The sequence below is a fragment of the Pongo pygmaeus genome, chromosome 5 (genome assembly GCF_028885625.2).
Source record: "Pongo pygmaeus isolate AG05252 chromosome 5, NHGRI_mPonPyg2-v2.0_pri, whole genome shotgun sequence".
Classification (NCBI taxonomy): Eukaryota; Metazoa; Chordata; class Mammalia; order Primates; family Hominidae; genus Pongo; species Pongo pygmaeus.
The window spans coordinates 35,486,708-35,493,029 of NC_072378.2; positions in this window are offsets into that span (position 1 = coordinate 35,486,708).

The window sequence follows — 6,322 nt, forward strand, 5'->3', positions numbered from 1 at the left end:
AGAGGGAGATTTGGTATACACAGAAAAGAACCATATGATTTCCACATAACCATGGAGGCAAAGATTGGCATAATGGGGCCACATGTCAAGGAATGTCAGCAGCTACCAGAAGCTGGAAGGGGCAAGAAACAGATTCTTCCCTAGAGCATCCAGTGGACATATGGTCCTGCTAACACCTTGATTTTAGCCTGATGAAGCTGATTTATGGCCTCTAGAACTGTGAAATAATACATTACTGTTGTTTTAAGCTACCTAACTTGTGACGATTTGTTACAGAAGCCAAAGGAAACAATTATGTCCATCCCTAGAGCCCCAAGAAGGAATTCAGCTCTGTATATTAATTTTAGCCCATGAAACATATTTCAGACTTCTCACATCCAGAACTATAAAAGAATAAATTTGCATTATCTTAAAGCACTAAATTTGTGGTATATTGTTATAATAGCAATACAATACTAATTCAGACAGGAACTTCCTCAACTTGATAAAGAGCATCTACAGAAAACCTGCAGCTAACATTATATTTAATGGTGAAAGACTCAGTGTTTTTCCTCCTAAGACTGGGAACAGGGAAAGGATGTCTACTCTCACCAGTCTTATTAAACAAAGTGCTGGCAGTTCTAGCCAGTGCAATAAGGCAAGAAAAAGAAATAAAAGACATTCATATCAGAAAGAAGGAAAACGGTCTCTATTTGCAGCTTATATGACCATCTATGCAGAAAATTCCAAAAAAAATACTACAGAAAAACTAGAATAAATTAGTTAAGCAAGGTCATAGGATACATGATAAACATATAAAAAGCAATTGTATTTCTATACTAGCAATGAATATGTGGAAATATGATTTAAAATAAAAAACCATTAAGGATAAATATGACATGATTACACTTATATGAGGTATCTAAAATAACCAAACTCATAAAAGCAGAGAGTAAGGTGGTGGTTGCCAGGGGCTGAGGGGAGAAGAAAATGGGGAATTATCCAATAGATGTAAAGTTTCAGTTATGCAAAATTAGTAAGTTCTAGAGATCCGCTGTATAACAAAGTACCTACAGTTAATAATATGGTATTGTGCACTTTATGTTAAGAGGCTAAAACTTAAATGTTCTTAGCAAAAAGCAAAACAAAACAAAAAAACACATGGAAGTTTTTGGAAGTGATGGATATGTTTGGTACTTTGTGGTGAAGGTATCATGGGTCTATGCATATGTCCAAACTCATCAAGATGTATCCATTAAATATGGGCAGAATTTGTGTATCCATTTTACTTCAACAAAGCTTAATATTAAAAAATAAACACCATTTGCAATCACTCAAAAAATGAAATCCATATGTGTAAATCTAACAACATATATACTAAACTTGTGTGTTAAAAACTATGCAATGCTGATAAAAGATCTACATTGATCACACAGGAATTTCAGATTTAGAAACCTTTTGAGGCTAAGAAGCCAAATCAAGGCAGATTTTAGATTTTACCTATAGTCTTAAGGTTCTTGGGCCTGCTAGGAAGTGATAGTTTTTACTCATTAACCATCAGGCTGGAGGCTGGGCACAGTGGCTTATGCCTGTAATCGCAGTACTTTGGGAGATGAGGTGGGTGGATCATCTGAGGTCAGGAGTTCGAGACCAACATGACCAACATGGTGCAACCTTGTCTCCACTAAAAATAAAAAAATTAGCCAGGCATGGTGGCATGCGCCTGTAGTCCCAGCTACTCGGGAGGCTGAGAACCTGGGAGGTGGAGGTTGCAGTGAGCCAAGATTGTGCCACTGCACTCCAGCCTGTGCAACAAGAGTGAAACTCCATCTAAAAAACAAAAAAAAACCCCAAAAAACAAAAAACAAAATAAAACAAAACGACAGCTGGGTGTGGTGGCTCATGCCTGTAATCTCAGCACTTTGGGAGGCCAAGGCAGGCAGATCACTTGCAGCCAGGACTTCAAGACCAGCCTGGCCAACATAGTGAAACCCCGTCTCTACTAAAAATACAAAAACTAGTTGGGGGTGGTGGCAGGCACCTGTAATCCCAGCTACTCGGGAAGCTGAGGCACGAGAATCGCTTGAACCCAGGAGGTGAGGTGGAGATTGCAGTGAGCCAAGATCATGCCACTGCACTTCAGCCTGGGTGACAGAATGAGACTCCATCTCAAAAAAAAAAAAAGAGAACATATACATAATTAAAATCAGAAATAAGAGTGGGGAAATTACTACCAACTTTACAAAAACAAAAAGGATTATAAGAGTATACTATGAACAATCCATATGTAAAAAATTAGATAACCTAGATAAAATAGACAAAATCCTAGGCATATCAATTACCAAAATGGATTCAGAAAGAAAAAGAGAATCTAAATACAAGTAAAGAGTTTGGTAATCAAAACTTCCCAACAAAGAAAAGTCCAGTACTACATGGCTTCACTGGTGAATTCTACCACTCATTTAAAGAATTGACACCAATCCTTCTCAAACTCTTCCTCCCCCAAAAAATAGAAGAGGCCAGCATTACTTTGATTCCAAAGCCAGACAAAGACACCACAAGAAAACTACAGACCAATATCTCTTATGAATACAGATGCAAAAATCCTCCACAAAGCACTGGCAAATTGAATCCAACAGCATATTAAAAGGATTATGCACCATGATCAAATGGGACTTATCCCACGAATGCAGTATTGATTCAATATAAGAAAAATCAAGGCCGGGTGTGGTGGCTTACGCCTGTAATCCCAGCACTTTGGGAGGCCGAGGCAGGTAGATCACGAGGTCAGGAGATCGAGATCATCCTGGCTAACACGGTGAAACCCCGTCTCTACTAAAAATACAAAAAGAAATTAGCTGGGCATGGTGGTGGGTGCCTGTATTCCCAGCTACTTGGGAGGCTGAGGCAAGAGAATGGCATGAACCCGGGAGGCGGAGTTTGCAGTGAGCCGAGATCGTGCCACTACACTCCAGCCTGGGCAATAGAGTGAGACCCCGTCTTAAAAAAAAAAAAAAAAAAAAGAAAATCAAACAACATATCATTAATGGACTGAAGGAAGAAAAGCATATGATTATCTCAATCGATGCAGAAAAAGCATTTGACAAAATCCAAGGCAAAATGTGGTGGCTCATGCCTGTAATCTCAACACTTTAGGAGGCCAAGATGGGAGGATCTTTTGGGCCCAGGAGTTTGAGACCAGTGTGGGCCACATAGTGAGACCTCATCTCTACAAAAAATACAAAAATTAGCCAGGCATGATGGCACATGCCTGCAGTCCTAGCTACTAAAAAGGCTGTGGCAGGAGGATCACTTGAGGCCAGGAGGTCAAGGCTACAGTAAGCCTTGATCGCCCCACTGCACTCCAGCCTGGGTGACAGAGCGAGACCCTATCTACAAAAAAAAAAAAAAAAAAATCAAACAAAAAACTCAGTACCATTTCATGATTTTAAAAAAATTGTGAGCAAACTAGATAGAAAACAACTTCCTCAACACGATAAAAGGTATTTATGAAAACTCCACAGCTAACTGTATACTTAATGGTGAATGACTGAAAGCCTTCCCCCTAAGATCAGGATGCAAGACAAGTGCTTTTATCACTGCTATTAGACATTGTACTGGAAGTTCTAGCCAGAGAAATTAGGCAAGAAAAATAAATAAAAGGGATCAGAATTAGGAAAAAAACGATGCAAAACTATTCCTATTCTCAGATGACATGATCTCATATGTAGAAAATACTAAAGAATTCACAAAGAGTATTCAATATAATAAACTCAGTGAAGTTGCAAGGTACAAGATCAACAAACAAATTGGTTTTACTTCTATACACTGCCAATGCACAATACGAAAAGGAAATTAAGAGAACAATTCTATTAACAATTACATCCAAATGAATAAAATACTTAAGAATAAATTTAACCAAGGAAGTGAAGGGCTTGTCCACTGAAAACTATAAAAGGTTGCTGAAAGGAATTAAAGACCTAACAAAAGGAAAAGACATTCTGTGTTCATGGATGGGAAGACAAGATAGCAATACTCCCCAAATTTATATATATATCTCTCCTTATCAAAAATTCCAACTTCCTGTTTTACAGAAATTGATCCTAAAATTCATATGGAAATGGAAGGGATAGCCACATAATCTTGAAAAACAACCAAGCTGGAGAACTTATACTTCCTAATTTCAAAACTTACAAAGCTTACAGTAATCAAAACAATGTGTTACTGGCATAAGGATAAACATATAGATGAATGGCATAGAGTCCAGAAATAAACCCTTGCATATATGGTCAATCGATTTTTGACAACAGTCAAAGACCAAGACCATTCATCAATGGGAATAGGACAGTCTCTTCAACAAATAATGCTAGGAAAACTGGATGTCCACATACAGAAGAATAAAGTTGGACCTGTTCCTTATACTATATATAAATACTAACTGAAAATGGTAGTTTCTCAATAAATTAAGCAGGGATTACCATAGAACTCAGCAATTCTATTCCTGGATATATGGGTAGACACTCAAAAACATAGAAGACAGGTGTTCAAACAAAAACTTATATATGAGTTTTGTAAATAACGCCAAGTGTTCACTGTGGCATTGTTTACAAAAGCCAAAATGCTCAGCTCTATATGTTGAAAGGTACACATAGCCAGAGAAGAGAAAACTAAGGGCTTGCTGGCTTCTCAGCTAGTTGAGGGCTGAAGTTATACCCATGGACTGATGAGTGGATAAGCAAAATGTGGTATATTCATGTGACAGTATATTACTTAACCATAAAAAGAATGAACTACCAATACATGCTAGAACACAAATGAATGTCAAAAAATGAGTGAAAGAAGCCAGTCACAAAAAGCTACATGATTCCATTTATAGGAAATATTCAGAGTCAGAAAGCCCATTGAGACAGAAAGATTAGTGGTTGCCAGGGGCAAGGGAAGGGGGGAAAATGGGCAGTGACTCGTTGCTGGAATGGGATTTCCTTTGGTGGTGATGAAAATGTTCTAGAACTAGTTAGTCGTGATGGCTGTACAACATTCTGAATGTACTCAATGTCACTAATAGCTTTCATATACATGTATTTTCTCCACAATTTAAAATACAAATATACATTTTTTTAAATTCCCTCAAACCAGTGGGCAGGATTGAATGGAGCTATCTTTCCTTGTTTAGGGACAAGATCCCTGTCTCCTCCATGAGAAAGCATAAGAAAATAAATTCAAATTTTCTAATGTACTGATGAGTCCCTATTTTAATTGTAAAGTACAAAGCGAGGTTCTATTGTCAGTCCAGGGTCTGCAGCTGCCAACCGGACAATCTTCTTCCCAGGAATCCCTTCAGAGTACTTTTACCTCTAAAATAATTAGGTTTCCAAAACGTGGATTTTTTAAAAATTCAAATTAATAGTTGCAAATCAGAGAATCCAACTGGGCAAGCCTCACCGTTTATTAAACATACCACTTTATCTGGGCTTCCCCATCCTGAAGCTGTCTAGTTATAAGACTGGAAAAATGTGAATGATCCAGGCCCTCCAGCTTTTCTAGTCATAGTAAAAGTCACATTGTGTTGATCTAGCTCTGTCACCTACCTAGGATCTACCCTCTAAAAAAGGAAATCAATTAGAAGGAAACTCTGGGCCTAATGAAACTCAAATCCCCCTTCTGTTGTTCTTCCTAGATTAGGTGTGTTAACACTCAGCAACTTCCATCACCTAAAATGATGAGAACATTGTTTTTCTTCACCTTGCCTTGAGAACACATAATTGAATTTCCATTTTCTAAATCTGAAATGAACATTTTCTTCATTTCAGCCATACTAGGTTGGAGCTGCTCTGCTGCAGTCAGCCTGAAAATGAGTTGGTCTCTACAATCTCAGGAGACAAGCCCAAATCCTTCCTAGAACGTGTCTCATTTGTGATGCCAACAAGAGCTTACAACCACAACTGCCCAGAATGGAGAAGCCAGAAGGATGGAGGCTGCTCCACCTCTGAATGCCCACATCACCTCTGCCTGGAAGAACCGGGTGTTCTAAGCTTAGAGATGAGGGAAAGGAGACTTACTGGGCTAGAGAACAGGACCAGAATAAACTTGATACAAGTGAGTCACAGACCTAACTGTCCAAGTCTGAACTCTGGATAACTTGAGAGAGAGGTCCCATGAACTCTGAACTTGTCCTCAACAGAATGCTTGCTTGTAGCCAATATCCATTTTCATCCAGCCCCGGGTTTGCATACTGCTTCAGACCATGCAACGGAAGAGGAAACTGAGGCTCTTAATATCCCTTGACTTCTTGTTGCATTCTTTGAAACCTTTAGGGAAATTTGGTTCTACAAATGAACTAACT